This window comes from Oncorhynchus gorbuscha, linkage group LG08, assembly GCF_021184085.1.
Source record: "Oncorhynchus gorbuscha isolate QuinsamMale2020 ecotype Even-year linkage group LG08, OgorEven_v1.0, whole genome shotgun sequence".
Taxonomy (NCBI): domain Eukaryota; kingdom Metazoa; phylum Chordata; class Actinopteri; order Salmoniformes; family Salmonidae; genus Oncorhynchus; species Oncorhynchus gorbuscha.
Genome location: NC_060180.1, coordinates 65500009 through 65518193, shown reverse-complemented (window position 1 = coordinate 65518193; position 18185 = coordinate 65500009).

The following is an 18185-nucleotide window of genomic DNA, read 5'->3' as shown; positions in this document are numbered from 1 at the left end:
TCTACAGTGAAATAAGACAGTAATCACTAACCAGGACAGTAATGGACAAGACATATTGATATTAGAGAGAGGCATGCGTAGCCAAGTGAACATATGGGTCCAGTGAGTGGTTGGGCTGGCTGGGGACACAGCGATTCAGACAGTTAGCAGGCCGATGTTAACAAGCTAACAGTTAGTAGGCTGGGGCTAAACAAGCTAGCAGCTAGTAGACCGGGGCAAGCTAGCAGTTAGCAGACCGGGTTAGCAAGCAAGCAGTTAGCATGGGCTAGCAGTTACAGACCGGGCAGGTAAGCTAGCAGTTAGCAGGCCGGGGCCGGAAACTAGCAGTTAGTAGACCGGGGCAAGCTGGCAGTTAGCAGGCCGGGTTAGCAAGCAGTTAGCAGGGGCTAGCAGTTAGCAGACCGGGTTAGCAAGCAAGCAGTTAGCAAGGGCTAGCAGTTAGCAGACCGGGCAGGTAAGCTAGCAGTTAGCCGACCGGGTTAGCAAGCAAGCAGATAGCAGGGGCTAGAAAGTTAACCTTTGGGGGACGTCGCGATGGGGGTAAGTCTGTTTTTGCCTCTTCGTGCGGTGACGTCGATAGACCAGTCGTGGAATTAGTAGGGTTCCATGTAGCTCTAGGTAGCTAGCAGGCCTAGCTGGTTAGCATAATGGGCCTTCAGCGGGCGTCGCGCCTGAGGGGCCTGTTGGGAGTCCTCAGGCAGATTATGTAGGTATTCCAGTCCTAGGGGATCTGTGGGGTTCCGTGCCCCGTACCGGCTGTTGAAGGGGTCCGGATATTGTAACCCAGGAGTATACTTCGGTGGTAGCCCAGGAGTATACTTCGGTGGTAGCACAGGAGCCCTGGCCGGGCTAGCTTCAAGCTAATTGGTGCTTGCTCTGGGATGGAAACGCTAGCAAGGAGTAGTCATCCGGGAGTGTGGTTAGCTAGTTGTGAAGATCCAGATAAAAATGTTCAGTTTGCGGTAGGAATCCGGGGATAAAAATAACAGGTCCGTTATGCTCTGGTTAGAGTCACGTTGTTCGAACTGACGAGAGCTTTCCGAGCTGAAGGTTAGCTGATGACCGCTGGCAATGGTTTGCTGACTGATAGCTGGTAGTTAGCTGGCTAGCTTCAGTTGAGGGATTCCAGATCCGAAGTAAATATAAATACTTTAGGGAAAAAAAGCAGATCCACGCCATATTGGGTGAGGCGGATTGCAGGAGAGTATTTAGATGATGAGGTTCAGCAAAGTATTTTAAAGGATATGTGACGAAAAAGATGTAAAACGATATATACAAGGGACACGACAGGACAAAGACGTCTGACTGCTACGCCATCTTGGATTGAAGAAGAAGCTGTGGATAGATGGCGGCATTCGCACAAATCTGAAAGCATGAACAACAGCATTTAACCATGGAAAGGTGACTGGGAATATGCCCAAAAAACAGTGTAGTTATTCCCTCAGCAAGGCAATCAAACAAGGGAAATTTCAATATAGAGACAAAGTGGAGTCGCAATTCAACGACTCAGACATGAGATGTATGTGGCAGGGTCTACAGACAATTGTGAACTACAAAAGGAAAACCAGCCACGTCACAGACACCAACGTCTTGCTTCCAGATAAACTGAACACCTTCTTTGCCCGCTTTGAGGAAAATACAGTGCCACCGATGCTGCCCGCTACCAAGGACTGTGGACTCCTTCTCCGTGGCCGACGTGAGTAAGACATTTAAAAGTGTTAACTCTTGCTAGGATGCCGGCCCAGACGGCATCCCTAGCCGCACCCTCAGAGCATGCGTAGACCAGCTGGCTGGTGTGTTTACGGACATATTCAATCTCTCCCTATCCCAGTCTGCTGTTCCCACATGCTTCAAGATGGCCAACATTGTTCCAAAAAGGCAAAGGTAACTGAACTAAATGACTATCGCCCCATAGCACTCACTTCTGTCATCATGAAGTGCTTTGAGAGACTAGTCAAGGATCATATCACCCCACTTTACCTGTCACCCTAGACCCACTTCAATTTCCTTACCACCCCAATCGGTCCACAGACGATGCCATCACCATCACACTGCACACTGCCCTATCCCATCTGGACAAGAGAAATACCTATGTAAGAATGCAGCTCAGCATTCACCACCATAGTACCCTCCAAGCTCATCATTAAGCTTGAGGTCCTGGGTCTCAACCCGGCCTGTGCAATTGGGTCCTGGACTTCCTGATGGGCCGCCCCCAGGTGGTGAAGGTAGGAAACAACATCTCCACTTTGCTGATTCTCAACACTGGGGACGCATAAGGGTGCGTGCTCAACCCCCTCCTGTACTCCCTGTTCACCCATGACTGTGTGGCCATGCATGCCTCCAACTCAATCATCAAGTTTGCAGACGACACAACAGTAGTGGGCTTGATTATCAACAACGACGAGCCTACAGAGAGGAGGTGAGGGCACTCGGAGTGTGGTGTCAGGAAAATAACCTCACACTCAACGTCAACAAAACAAAGGAGATGATTGTGGACTTCAGGATACAGCAGAAGGAGCACACCCCTATCCACATCGATGGGACAGTAGTGGAGAGGGTAGTAAGTTTTAAGTTCCTCGGCGTACACATCACGGACAAACTGAATTGGTCCACCCACACAGACAGCATCGTGAAGAAGGCGCAGCAGCGCCTCTTCAACCTCAGGAGGCTGAAGAAATTTGGCTTGTCACCAAAAGCACTCACAAACTTCTACAGATGCACAATCGAGAGCATCTTGTCGGGCTGTATCACCGCCTGGTATGGCAACTGCTCCGCCCACAAACGTAAGGCTCTCCAGAGGGTAGTGAGGTCTGCACAACGCATCACCGGGGGAAAACTACCTGCCCTCCAGGACACCTACACCACCCGATGTCACAGGAAGGCCATAAAGATCATCAAGGATAACAACCACCCGAGCCACTGCCTGTTCACCCCGCTATCATCCAGAAGGCGAGGTCAGTACAGATGCAATAAAGCAGGGACCGAGAGACTGAAAAACAGCTTCTATCTGAAGGCTTTCAGACTGTTAAACAGCCACCACTAACATTGAGTGGCTGCTGCCAACACACTGACTCAACTCCAGCCACTTTAATAATGGGAATTGATGGAAATTGATGGAAAATATATCACTGCCCACTTTAAACAATGCTACTTAATATAATGTTTACATACCCTACATTGTATATACTGTACTCGATACCATCTACTGCATCTTGCCTATGCCGTTCTGTACCATCACTCATTCATATATCTTTATGTACATATTCTTTATCCCTTTACTCTTGTGTGTATAAGGTAGTAGTTTTGGAATTGTTAGGCTAGATTTCTCGTTGGTTATTACTGCATTGTCGGAACTAGAAGCACAAGCATTTCGCTACACTCGCATTAACATCTGCTAACCATGTGTATGTGACAAATAAATTTGATTTGACATCATGGGAAAATCTAAATAAATCAGCCAAGACCTCAGAAACAATTGTAGACCTTCACAAGTCTGGTTCATCCTTGGGAGCAATTTCCAAATGCCTGAAGGCACCTTGTTCATCTGTACAAACAATAGTACGCAAGTATAAACCCCATGGGACCACGCAGCTGTCATACAGCTCAGGAAGGAGACACGTTCTGTCTCCTAGAGATGAACGTACTTTGGTGCGAAAAGTGCACATCAATCCCAGAACAACAGCAAAGGATCTTGTGAAGATGCTGGAGGAAACAGGTACAAAAGTATCTATATCCACAGTAAAACGAGTCCTACATAACCTGAAAGGCCGCTCAGCAAGGAAGAAGCCACTTCTCCAAAACCGCCATAAAAAAAGCCATACTACGGTTTGCAAGTGCACATGGGGACAAAGATCGTACTTTTTGGAGAAATGTCCTCTGGTCTGATGAAACAAAAATAGAACTCTTTGGCCATAATGACCACCATGGTTATGTTTGGAGGAAAAAGGGGGAGGCTTGCAAGCCGAAGAACACCATCCTAACCGTGAAGCACGGGAGTGGCAGAATCATGTTGTGGGGGTGCATTGCTGCAGGAGGGACTGGTGCACTTCACAAAATAGAGGGCATCATGAGGGTGGAAAATTATGGGATATATTGAAGCAACATCTCAAGACATCAGTCAGGAAGTTAAAGCTTGGTCGCAAATGGGTCTTCCAAATGGACAATGACCCCAAGCATACTTCGAAAGTTGTGGCAAAATGGCTTAAGGACAACAAAGTCAAGGTATTGGAGTGGCCTTCACAATGCCTTGACCTCAATCCTATAGAAAATGTGTGGGCAGAACTGAAAAAGCGTGTGCGGGCAAGGAGACCTACAAACCTGACTCAGTTACACCAGCTCTGTCCGGGGGAATGGGCCAAAATTCCCCCAACTTATTGTGGGAAGCTTGTGGAAGGTTACCCGAAATGTTTGACCCAAGTTAAACAATTTAAAGGCAATGCTACCAAATACTAATTGAGTGTATGTAAAAGTCTGACCCACTAGGAATGTGATGAAAGAAATAAAAGCTGAAATAAATTATTCTCTACTATTATTTTGACACTTCACATTCTTAAAATAAAGTGGTGATCCTAACTGACCTAAGACAGGACTTTTTACTAGGATTAAATGTCAGGAATTGTGAAAAAACGTTTAAGTTTAAATGTATGTGGCCAAGGTGTATGTAAACTTCCGAATTCAACTGTACATACAGATTTGAATACATTGGCCACTTTAATAAATGATCACTAGTCACTTTAATAATGCCACTTTAAAAATGTTTACATATCTAGCATCACTCATCTCATACAGTTGAATTCGGAAGTTTACATACACCTAAGCCAATGCCATACCATGTGCATGTGACCAATCAAATTTGATTTGAGTAGTAGTAGTAGTAACTGTGGTAGCGGTAGAAGTAATAATAGTAATAGTGGCAGTAGTAATAGTAGTAGCAGTAGTAGTAGTAATAGTATTAATAGTAGCAGTAATAGTAGTAACGGTAGAAGTAATAATAGTAGTAGTAGCGGTAGTAGTAGTAATAGTAGTAGTATTAGTAGTAGTTGTTGTAGTTGTAGCGGTAATAATAATAGTAGTAGTAGTAGTAGTAGTAGTAGTAGTAATAGCAGTAGTAGTAATAGCAGTGGTAGTAGTAATAGCAGTAATAATAGTAGTAGTTGTAGTAGTAATAGCGGTAGAGGTGGTAGTAGTAATTGTAATGGTAGTAGTAGTGGAAGTGGTAGTAGTAGTGGTAGTGATAATCACTCTCCTCAATAACAACAATAATACAGTAGAACAAGAGATGTGCATAGACTTCAGGAAGTGTACAACACCTACCTCTGGAACATCTATCAGAGGTCAGAATATAGAGATGTGCATAGACTTCAGGAAGTGTACAACACCTACCTCTGTAACATCTATCAGAGGTCAGAATATAGAGATGTGCATAGACTTCAGGAAGTGTACAACACCTACCTCTGTAACATCTATCAGAGGTCAGAATATAGAGATGTGCATAGACTTCAGGAAGTGTACAACACCTACCTCTGTAACATCTATCAGAGGTCAGAATATAGAGATGTGCATAGACTTCAGGAAGTGTACAACACCTACCTCTGTAACATCTATCAGAGGTCAGAATATAGAGATGTACATAGACTTCAGGAAGTGTACAACACCTACCTCTGTAACATCTATCAGAGGTCAGAATATAGAGATTGTCGAGGAATACAAATACCAGGGTGTCCTCTTGGACAATAAACTTCAGTGGAGTAAATATACAGAACTGATCTACAAAAAGAGTCAACAGAGACTGTACTTTCTCAAAAAGCTGTGATATTTTAATGTAGACTGTACTATACTGACTCTGTTTTACAAATCTTTCAGTGAAAGTATTTTAACTTTTTGTATTGTTTGTTGGTTTGGCAATGCCACTGTCAGCCAGAGAAATATGCTGAGAAGGATTATCACCACAGCAAGCAAGGTACTTGGAGTCAAACAGACAGGCCTGGATGAGATCTTTAATGTCAGGGCCCTCCACCGAAGCCACCCCCTGTGCCCGGACTTTGAACTACTCCCCTCTGGTCGCAGGTATAGGGCAACCCTCTGCAGGAAAAATAGAACTAGACAATCATTTGTGCCAGGTGTGATATCCCTCCTAAATAGCTCGGGCTAATGTTCCTATCGACTCAGTATAGCCAGAAAGCTAGTCTTAAAAAAAAAAAGTTTCATTGGTATGTAACTGAAAGTTGTATTGTCAATTTGTTTTGTATTTAAACTCCACTTTAAACGTGAACATGACCCTTCAACAAAATTTCCCCATGGGGACAATAAAGTTAGTAAGTAATGGTAGTCGTAGTAGTAGAGGTAGTAGTAGTGGTAATGGTAGTAGTAGAGGTAGTAGTAGAGGTAGTAGTAGTAGTAGTAGTAATAGTAATAGTGGTAATGGTAGTAGTAGTAATAGAGGTAGTAATAGTAGTAGTAGTAGTAGTGGTAATGGTAGTAGTAGTAGAGGTAGTAGTAGTAGTGGTAATGGTAGTAGTAGTAGTAGTAGAGGTAGTAGTAGTAGTAGTGCTAGTAGTAGAGGTAGTAGTAGTAGTAGTAGTAGTAGTAGTAGTAGTAGTAGTAGTAGTAGTGGTAATGGTAGTAGTAGAGGTAATGGTAGTAGTAGTAGTAGTAGAGGTAGTAGTAGTAGTAGAGGTAGTAGTAGTAGTAGAGGTAGTAGTAGTAGTAGTCGTGGTAATGGTAGTAGTAGTAGTAGTAGTGGTAGTGGTAGTAGTAGAGGTAATGGTAGTAGTAGTAGTAGTAGAGGTAGTAGTAGTAGTAGTAGTAGTAGTGGTAGAGGTAGTAGTAGTGGTAGTAGTGGTAGTAGTAGAGGTAGTAGTAGAGGTAATGGTAGTAGTAGTGGTAGTAGTAGTGGTAGTGGTAGTGGTAGTAGTAGTAGTAGTCGTGGTAATGGTAGTAGTAGTAGTAGTAGTGGTAGTGGTAGTAGTAGAGGTAATGGTAGTAGTAGTAGTAGAGGTAGTAGTAGAGGTAATGGTAGTAGTAGTAGTAGTGGTAGTAGTAGAGGTAGTAGTATAGGTAGTGGTAGTAGTAGAGGTAATGGTAGTAGTAGTAGTAGTAGTGGTAGTAGTAGAGGTAGTAGTATTGGTATTGGTAGTAGTAGAGGTAATGGTAGCAGTAGTAGTATTGGTAGTAGTAGAGGTAATGGTAGCAGTAGTAGTAGTGGTAGTAGAAGAGGTAGTAGTAGAGGTAGTAGTAGTGGTAGTGGGGGACTATAGGCTACACAGTGTAAAGTACTAGAGTCCAGGCTACTTAGGTTTATGGTACGGTCCCCATGCACCACGTCTCTTAATCTTCCCCATTACAGTACCTCACCACTGGGATCTATACAAGTACATCAACAAAAGGAACCAATATAAACTACTTTGATTGACTTCGCCCATTTCCACATTTCTGCTTGATCTGTGTGTGTCTGTCTGTGTTTCATCATTTTGAGAGAAAAAAAATGCATTGAAATGTCTTATGTCTCATAGTGTATCTGGACAATACGGCCTGTATTAAACAAAACAAAGTGCATTCATAAATCCCTGGCCATTTGGATGGTTGAGCAGGCAGATACGTGGGAAGCTCGTCTGAGGGACCCAACAAGGCCACTGTTGTCATCCTGTGATCACGACGTGTCACTAGCAGCCACAGCACACCATCAATCACCAGGGACCATACTGTAAAATACAGATGTAAGATCTTAATTTAAGCCAGTTTGCTACAGCAGGAAAATAATCCTGCAGCAGCAAGAAATGTGAATTATTATGTGAATAATTAATGTAGGGGTTGATACATTTTTCGTAAGGGAAAATCAAGTCAGACATTTCTAAGTGGAAATAAAAAAACTTTTAAACCTCAAATACACTACAAGTTTTTAATTTCCTGCATTGCAGGAAAGTTCTCCTGCAACAGGGAGCTCAAATTAAGATCCTACATCTGTATTGGGAACTGTCATCCACTTGATAATTTTATGGTCAGTTCCTTCCTATTCTAACACACTGGTCTTGCATGACACCAAGTCCTTTTGAGACCAAGACTGTCCTAACATGGACACCGTAGCAATGGTTTCATCTTCTATTGCCCTCAAACTCAACTCTGGACCTCAAAGCCAGTTCCACTGCATGTTTTATTATTCCCCTCTAATCAGGGCAATTCATTATCAGGTAGAACAGAAAACCAACAGGCTGCGGACATCGTAGGGTAAGAGTTGACTACCCCTGTTCTATTGTATGTCATGTGTTTATCTTTTATGTCTCTTACAAGACAAACCCAATGTTAGGCTTAAAAAAAGATCCTGATATAAGCCAACAAAAAGCCATTAGTATGATACGTGTGAGCCAAGGCGTGACGTGGTGAGGTTGGACCCAGGTGCAGAGAAGAGACCAGGCAAGGAATCAGTGGTTAAGGATAAAGATAATACTTTTTTGAAAAACAGCAGGATCACAGTACACTTGAAAAACAACTAACACTAAGTCTTGCAACCTCACTCAGGAAACAAACACGCACGGTAAACAATTAAAGCTTCTGCAAAGTACAACAGAAAACATTTAACAGGGAAATCATAATGAGTGAATAGGACACACCTGAGTGTCGTTAATGTCTAGGACGGTCTCTGCCGCCCTCTGGTGACAGGTGGAACCATGACACAAGGACGTTTTCAACTTGCAGTATAATTCAGGTGTGCATATGATATGGTAGTATCACCTCCAATCAAAACAGGACTGCATGTAAAACGGTCCCACTCTACTGCTCTGTACCTCTTGATTACATGACGTTTCTGCTGCAGCTGTCACTGGTCTTGCCTTCTAGCAGTTACCACAGTGCACAGAGCCCAGCTCCAGCCACGAGTGATGGATTTAGTACACTTTTGTGTACCCGTACATGAATACATGCACACCTCCATGCGTGCACATACCCTACATGTATACACACATCCATCCATACATGCACATTTAAACATGCACACACACACACACCCGCTATCTAACAGTTCTAACCTTGACACTTTTACTGTTGGAAACAGGAGCCCTGTGAGCCATTTAATTTACATGTAAATTGGCACTCACAAGACCAACGTACTCTACTGGCTGTGTGTGTGTGTGTGTGTGTGTGTGTGTGTGTGTGTGTGTGTGTGTGTGTGTGTGTGTGTGTGTGTGTGTGTGTGTGTGTGTGTGTGTGTGTGTGTGTGTGTGTGTGTGTGTGTGTGTGTGTGTGTGTGTGTGTGCCACAGGCTGTGGGCACTAGAAGGTGCAATTCTCTGATGCAGCCTTCGTCCTCTCTAAATCTAGAATTGTGTGATTGACTTTTGATTCGTTAATGTTATCAAGTTTAGCAGCTTTGGTCTCTCTCTCAAAGCAGAAAGAGGTAGTGTTTTAAAGCAGTCTAACAGCTATCGAAAGCAATGTCATCTTGTTTTCATTATAAATAATGAATTACTGGTTATACTGCTTATGATCTTTTTTATAAATTAAAATGGCCAATTTGGGTGCAATCAATCAGCCTAACCTCTCCAAGATAAGACCACACTTAAACAAAACAATGCTTCAGGAATACCAATCCTACTCTCCTCCAACCACAGTTTTATCAGGAAAAGATCAATCATCTACACTGCAGGTAAATTGCAGTTATATGGGTTGTAGAAAAAAATACAGACAAGGACATACTGTAGGTCGAAATTAGAGCTGACAGAATGAGCTCAATTGACAAATTATCAGTAGTTCTCAGTCACTTACTATTTGGTAAATTGGGAAACTGTTATGGTGAAATGCAGACACAGTAGATATGATGCCCTCTGGTGGTGGATAAAACACACTGCAAAAGTCCATGCCTAGCCAAGTTGCCTGTCAAAAAAACAGGACTGGCTGTCGTCAATTCCATTTAAATTCAATAATTTCAGGACATAAAAAGAAATTCTAAATTAATTGGAAAATGTGCTTTTTCTTTCTCCAATAATAACTGTATCCTTCTTGCAGGAAATGCAGTTGGCATATGGATAGGGTTCAAATGTCAGAAGTGCTGGTTACTCCCCAGAGTCACCCCCATAAGTGTTAAACATGTGCACCCCTATAAAATGTTGGTTCAGCCCACAATTAATTTTATAGGGCACCTTCAAAAGTCAATGTGCAATTTGAACCGCAACTGTGTGCAATCACTGTGAACAGTGATCATTTGATGTTAGGCTGATTGGATGAATAAATTCAGAGAATAAATAACCTACTATGGGGAGGTGAAAATCTAATTTGACATTTTAACAACTATCACCTGGTTTTAAACCAGGAAACAACCAACTGTATTTTGCCATATAGCCGTTTCTATTAGGCTGTGTTTAGACATGCAGCCCAATTCTGATAACTTTTTCACTAATTGGTCTTTCGACCAATCAGATCAGCTCTGAACAATATCTGGCATAATTGGTCAAAAGAACAATTAGTAGAAAAATATCAGAATTGGTCTGCCAGTGTGAGCGTAACCTAGGACACCAAAATACATGTTGTTTCCTATTAATCCAATAATACAACTTGAGAGATGTCTTGATTATGACATGTTTTACTCAGTCTTGTTCTTTGTCACACAGTTCAACCTGACCTCAGGGCAATTCGTAGGACTTGGGAGATAAATATGTATCCGTACATTTAGTACTATAAGGCTTGCAGTTACGTCAGAAATCGCCTAGCAACCGCACCAAGCTCAGTGTTGGAAGACCAAACAAAGTCTGACAGTTTTCCCAATTGTCCACATGAATGGTTGCGTTTTACAACCACTGGAAACTTTGGGAAGATTGCCCATTGTTTCATTTTTCTAAGGACCCAGAAAACAGAGGCAGTGGGAGAACCTATTCAAGGAAGTAAATCATGTTGGAATTGATCAAAAACAAATGTACTATTTGAAAGCTTGCTACAGTAACTTCGTGTGCAGGCTAACCCAAATGAGCTAACGTTACTGTACTAACTTTACATATTGTACAGCTAACTAGCTATGTGAATGAAATATCACCAGTTTGCTAACTTCATATTAGCTAGTTAACTATCTTGATGGAGTTAACAACGATAAATACAAATGCATTTGTACCGACCTAACAGCCATGGAAGAGGGTGAAAGGATTAGCTAGTACGTCCAGCTGTCAGAGCCGGAGAGTAGGCTACTCTGGATAGGGCAGGTAACTTTGTGGGAAGACATTAAGAAACTATTCTCCAGTTCCAGTCCCTAGTGAGATACTGAGGACAGAGAGTAGGCTACTCTGGATAGGGCAGGTAACTTTGTGGGAAGACATTAAGAAACTATTCTCCAGTTCCAGTCCCTAGTGAGATACTGAGGACAGAGAGTAGGCTACTCTGGATAGGGCAGGTAACTTTGTGGGAAGATATTAAGAAACTATTCTCCAGTTCCAGTCCCTAGTGAGATACTGAGGACAGAGAGTAGGCTACTCTGGATAGGGCAGGTAACTTTGTGGGAAGACATTAAGAAACTATTCTCCAGTTCCAGTCCCTAGTGAGATACTGAGGACAGAGAGTAGGCTACTCTGGATAGGGCAGGTAACTTTGTGGGAAGACATTAAGAAACTATTCTCCAGTTCCAGTCCCTAGCGAGAGAAACTGAGGACAGAAGGATATAACAACATATTCAGGGCTGTCTAGCTTGAATATAATGCAGTCTGTTTCTTTGATATTTTCTGTCCTAAGATACAGAGAGCCGTCAAACCCTGTCTGCAGATGAAGAGTTCCCAAGATAAGGGTATATCCTTGTATACCATGGATTATATGTTAGCAAATTTTGTGAAATATATATATTTTTTAATTAAGTCACAATGTATAAACCTATTACAACTGGAGCAGGCCAACCCTGCTAGGTGTGTAGGCTTCAATTTCAGCCCAGCACTAACTGATCCAATGTAGTACACCTAATTAGTTAATCAAGTGTGCAATTGCTGGTCTGGTACAGAAGTCTGCTCACCCAGTGGATCAGTGGAGGGTGGTCGGAAACCTCTGGTATTCACTTTTTTTTGTTCACCTGAAATTGTTTTAGTAATAATGGCCTTTGTTACAAAAATGTCTAACCTTTTAGATATGAGTTAGCTTACTTGTAAACAGTTTGAAATTATATGAAAGTGTTGATTCTTTGAAGTTAAGCATTTAAACTTGTTTGAATTGTTAAGTTAACTATTATTCAAGATTAATTTATGTTGATGTTGATTAATCGCAGATCACAATTGTGCAATAAAGAGGGGAAGGTAATCTCTCTAATTGGTCTGTATTTCTGTGTTGTATTCTTAAATGAACATTACATTTTTGTTCAGTCATAAGCTCTCCAATTAGTCTTATTTGATTGTCCAAAATGTTTCAGGATATCAGCCATGTGAACCCATTTTGCAGCTGATAATGGCATACAATGCCAATGTAGCCTTATGCCTACAGCAGTGGTTCCATCTCCAGTCCTCCAGTTCCCCTGACAGCACACATTTTGTAGCCCTGGACAAACCTACTTGATTCAACTCAGAGGGCCTGATGATTAGTTAACAAGTTGAATCAGGTGTGTGTTTCTGCGGCTACAATAAACTGTACTGTTAGGGGGTACTTGAGGACCGGAGTTGGGAACCACTGGCATACAGTATTAGCCTTATGAGCATTTGCAATGCACCCCTTGACATTGTGCATTTTTTATTTCACCTTTATTTAACCAGGTAGGCTAGTTGAGAACACCTTTATTTAACCAGGTAGGCTAGTTGAGAACACCTTTATTTAACCAGGTAGGCTAGTTGAGAACAGGTTCTCATTTGCAACTGCGACCTGGCCAAGATAAAGCATAGCAGTGTGACACTCAGTTGGTAGAGCATGGCGCTTGTAACGCCAGGGTAGTGGGTTCGATCCCCGGGACCACCCATACGTAGAATGTATGCACACATGACTGTAAGTCGCTTTGGATAAAAGCGTCTGCTAAATGGCATATATTATTATTATATTATTACACATGGAGTAAACAATAACACAAACAAGTCAATGACACAGTAGAAAAAATAAAGTCTATATGCAGTGTGTGCAAAAGGCATCAGGTAGGAAATAAAGAGGCCATAGGAGCGAATAATTACAATTTAGCAGATTAACACTGGAGAGATAGATGAGCAGATGATGATGTGCAAGTAGAGATACTGGGGTGCAAAAGAGCAGAGAATATCTTAACTCACACACTGTTTACATATTGTTCAGCTATAACATTCTCAAAAAAAAAAAAATTATGATACCAGTAGACAATGTATATGAGGCAAACCATTATACTACATTTTGTACATGCCTTGTGCAGACTTTGTTTTTTTGGTGCAAATCCAACCGTTGTATTCTAGGTTATGAAATGTGTGAAAGCACAACTACTATCAAGTTCAAGGCCATGTACTTTTCTCCAAGGTCTGAGTGGCACTTGGAGGTGCCACTGTGATAATGAAGATGGTTTGCCTAAGACTACCACAACAATTGTCATTGTGTTTTAAATGGTAAAGAAAGAAAACAGTGGGTCTAAAATGTTTTATTCAATGGGGCAAAGCAGAGATGACAATACTTTTAATTTCACCCATACAACAATCTAATATTAAAGCACAATATGTTTACAATATCATAAGCAATAGTCTTTTAGACATTCCAAATGAAATGTTATATATTCATATGGTTTAAGGGGGCACTTTTGTCATAATGACAAGGAGAATGTGCGCTACTCAAATGGCACAACAGAATCGGTCAGATTGACCAAAGCACCATCTCATAACTGAGGAATGTCTCCTTTCATAACTGGAAAAGGACAAAGTAGATACTGATGCTGCTGCAGTATTGCTCATCTTCACAGTGGGAATCCAGTTGACATGGGTGTCTTGATAGAGGTCAGCTGGTGAACCTACAGCAGTACATAAACAAACTAAAAGCCCACCTGATGTTAAATATCACTTCCTCAGGTCACCTATACCATCAGCGCTCTTAATTATTTGGTTGTGTTTAAATCCTTCAGGTGTTTGTGTCATAAAGATTAAATATATTGTTGGGTTTGAACAACCAATAGTCAACACGGCAGGTTGTCCTATCCCCCCGAGGCCTTTGTCCTATGCTGTAATGCCCATAAATATCCCCTCTTGTAAAGTTCTCAACAGATTATCATTGGGTTATCATATTAATGATAACCACAAGTTGTTTTGGACTGTTATGTCCTCCAGGCTATATGGATGTCATATTGTATCATTTGCTTCTCCCCTTTTCATGGTCATTGCTAAAAGGGATCCATCTTTTGTCAAATTAAATATTTATTTGACATTTTGTTGCAGATTAGGAGATTTAGGTTAAGGTTAGGAAAAAGTTTAGCTAAAATGCACAAAAATACTTTTGACAATTTGACAAAAGCTGGATCACCTTTAGCTAGGACCCCTTTTAAATAGGCCCAGATTGTGACTATCCAATATACTCATCACATTAGGAATAGTAGGTTTACATTAGTCTGCAAATGCGATGATAGAGGCATGCAATCCTTTGTTAACAAAGGTGAATTTTTGTGGTGAAAAATAGCTTCCCGAAAAACTTTAAACTTACACTACACATGCCAGACAACAAGATACTTACTCTAGCTAGCTAATTTGGTCTAATTTATTGTTGTTGTTAATATTTGGTTGTGCATAACAGCTAAACTCGAAATCGATCAGATTTGATTTATCAGTGATTAAATTATCGTAGCAGACCGGTTACTGACAGCTGTCTGGGTTCAGGTCTTGACGGGCAAAAATACTTATTCGCTTTTCTGACAGTTCTTGAGTCTTATCTTGGTGTCACCAATGGTGTTTAATGATTGCGGGGAATCTGTAAATATATTGTAGCGACCCGCACAGACAGCTGTGTGTTATGTGTTAGGCTAGGAGGTGGTTGTGTTGTACTGACCAGTACCCGGTGTTCGCGGGGTCCGACATGTCAATCAACCTGCTATCTGCCAATCACGGGAATGCATGGGATGTTCTGATGCCGGGCATCCTGGTGGTTGGCGGAGTGGCGTGGAGGAGGGTTGGGCAGGGGGGTGGAGCATTGGAAGTTAAGACCAGGTTCAGCCTTTGTTCTCTCTCTCTTACGTCTGGGTTTCACAAGAGAAGGTCACGATTGGATTGTGGGTTATCTGTCATCTATTTGGCGTGTGCTACGGCCCAAACAGTAGCCTGTGTAAAGTTGGTTTAATAAACCGTCAATTCGCAAACTCAAGCCTCTGTCTGGACAATTGTTCATTTATGATCTAGTCAGGTCATTACAATATATATATATTCCTTGTTGTCTTTCCTGCCTTAGAACAGCCAAATACTTTACAGAAGGTGACCGTGGTCATGAATCGACGAGTTTAAGGCAATGTTATCATGCAGTTTGCGGTAGCCACTCGCTGTTTTCAGAATAATTCATGCAGTGGTCTTCCAACCTGGCCGCCAGGAGGCGTCGTACGTCAATTGCAAACCCTCTATATGTTACGTTACGAATGGAATAGCGGCCATACAATATCATATGAATTGGAGGTTTTATAGCATATATGGATTATATGAAGTAATGTGTCGTACAGTACATATTGGAGGACGTATATCAATACACGTCTTGCTCTGAGAACGGGCTGCTTGTTGCTTCGTTTAAGGTTAGGGAAATGTTAGTTCAAATGCTACAGTTGTCCCGGCGCGACTTGTACCTTTTGGATTGCTTGAATGTCGCGGTATACGTCCACCCCGACCAATCGCCTACTTTAGTGTCTGAATTAAGCGATACTTCTTTATGCGTTGGAACAAATGAACGTGATAGGCCGTTTTAAAAAGAAGTTGCTTATGTGTCATCGATATGATTCAGAAACATTTATTCTAGTGTCAAAATGTACCGCAATGTGTAAATACGATCATTTTGGTCAAAAAATCAGTCTCGTCCAAAACAGCGATTTGCGAGATAATTAGGAAAACATGTCATGTCACATAATGAAGGGTATCATAACAGTTTTCCCTGGGTTGGGTTTATTTCAATCCTGCCCACAGCTGGCAGAACCCAAGTAATCATACATTTGGAGCGCAGATGGATGCGACCTGCTCAGATCGTAATGCCCATGGTCAATTTGGTTTGACATTCGATATCACTTATAGGCTAGTTAGGGACCATCAGTAAATTACATAATGTACATGGGACAATATTTAAAATGTCAAGAGCTCCAAATTTCAATTACTTAACCACAAACCAACTATACATTGTAGAAATTCATATACAAATATTGAAAGCATTTAATGAGACAACTAAAAGGTGTGCAACATGAAATTGTCACATTTTAATTGTGTAATTTATTGACGGTCCCTAAGTAGCCCCAAAGTTGAACCAACTTTGCCACCTTTGCACACCTGCTGGTAAAATACAGGTAATCACAATAAAACAAAAAATTGTTTCTATAAACATTTTTTTTTTTTCCCTAAATAATGTTTTCTATACATGTTATACACTATTCTTATATAACACCATCCTATCTGACATAACACTACAGGAACCATACAGTAGCCCCTATTCCACATATAGCATCTTACTGTAGCTAAATGTTCCGCTATTCAGGGGCATCTGTAGTGTGTATCATATTTCACAGGATATTAGCTGGACCCCTCCGTTATGTTATAGTTGGAGCACTTGGCCCATGCCCTAAATCCACTTTATCCCTATCAGAGAGATTCAACTGAATTCAGGAGCTGTAATCTTGCTACTGCCATACAGACTTTTGAAAGGATTTTCTCTGCACACAATGAAGATTGTAATGAGAATGGACATTGTTAAGAGTGGAGTGAGATGACAGGCTGATAATTTGATCTTTAATAGAAAGGGATGCTATCGGGGATGTAGTTCTGTCTGTGATACATGGATCAATTGCCTTTATACTGTATAGCAAATGCTAACTTTTCAGCATGTGTGGTACAAATCCAATGTCAACAGTACCTTTTATAACCAATAGTACCTTTTTAACCAATATATTATTTTGTCATTTGGGTGAAGTACCCCTATAACATAACATGGAGGTATTTTGTTCCAGAAACCTCTCAACACTTTCGGAGAAGTGAGGGGTAACTGTCCCTATTTGAAGCTTGATGTCAAAAAAGCATGTTATACATAAGATCTATTAAGTAACCACCACTCAATGATCTTCAAAAGCAGGAAGATTTCTTGACAAACTCACATTTGTCATTCTTTGTTGTCCTTCATTGTGCAGGTGAGAAGCAAGTATAATATGAATATACTTTATAAATAAAACATCTTTCAACAACTTGTTTTCGTCTTGATTTTGTCCTTACACAAGTCATTCAACTACAATATTCTGGTGATTAAATTAACACACAATTCAAGACAAAAAAATGACCCTAACATTTCAGTAAAAACATTTTTTTACAACTGCATAATGGTGCTCCAACAAATGTAAATAAAACCGATTTGACCCTATTCCATCATTCCAATGGCTAACCAACAATTCTTTGTGAAATGTATCTCTAGCCTAGTATTAACTTTAGGTCAGCAATACTGGAGCAGCTCGCTCATGTTGCAGCCAAACCGGCAGCACACCCCAGCAGGCCCCACGTCTCAGCGGGTACGGGTGGACACGTTGTACCTCAGAGGGACAGTGGAAAGCTACATTTCCCCCTGGACCTGTGGAGGTGTGCTGGGAAACCCTAGATAGTTCTGCTGGTCTTCTGTTACTCTCTCTGTGGATTCCTGGTCGTCTCTCTGCCTCACCACATCTCTGCCAGTCTCTGTCTCTGAAGTCTTTAGGTCGGCAAACTGGTCCATTTTCAGCCAATTCAGAATTGCCCTTGTAGAAGGAGAACTGAATAAGGCATAATTTACAGTTTAGGCAAATGTCAGTTAGCTTGGTTGAGAAAAGGATTCCATTCACCATAACCTCCATTCTCGTGCTTTTCAGTATAAAAATACATGTGTGCCTTTCGGATTCAACTAAATTGAACTCACAAATGTACATTGTGAAAGCACAAACAACAGCATCATAAAACATGTGAAACAAGCTATTAGAGCAGGGCTCCCCAACCCTGTTGCTAGAGAGCTACCATCCGGAGGTTTTCACTCCAACCCTGTTCCTTGAGAGCTACCATTCGGGAGGTTTTCACTCCAACCCTGTTCCTTGAGAGCTACCATTCGGGAGGT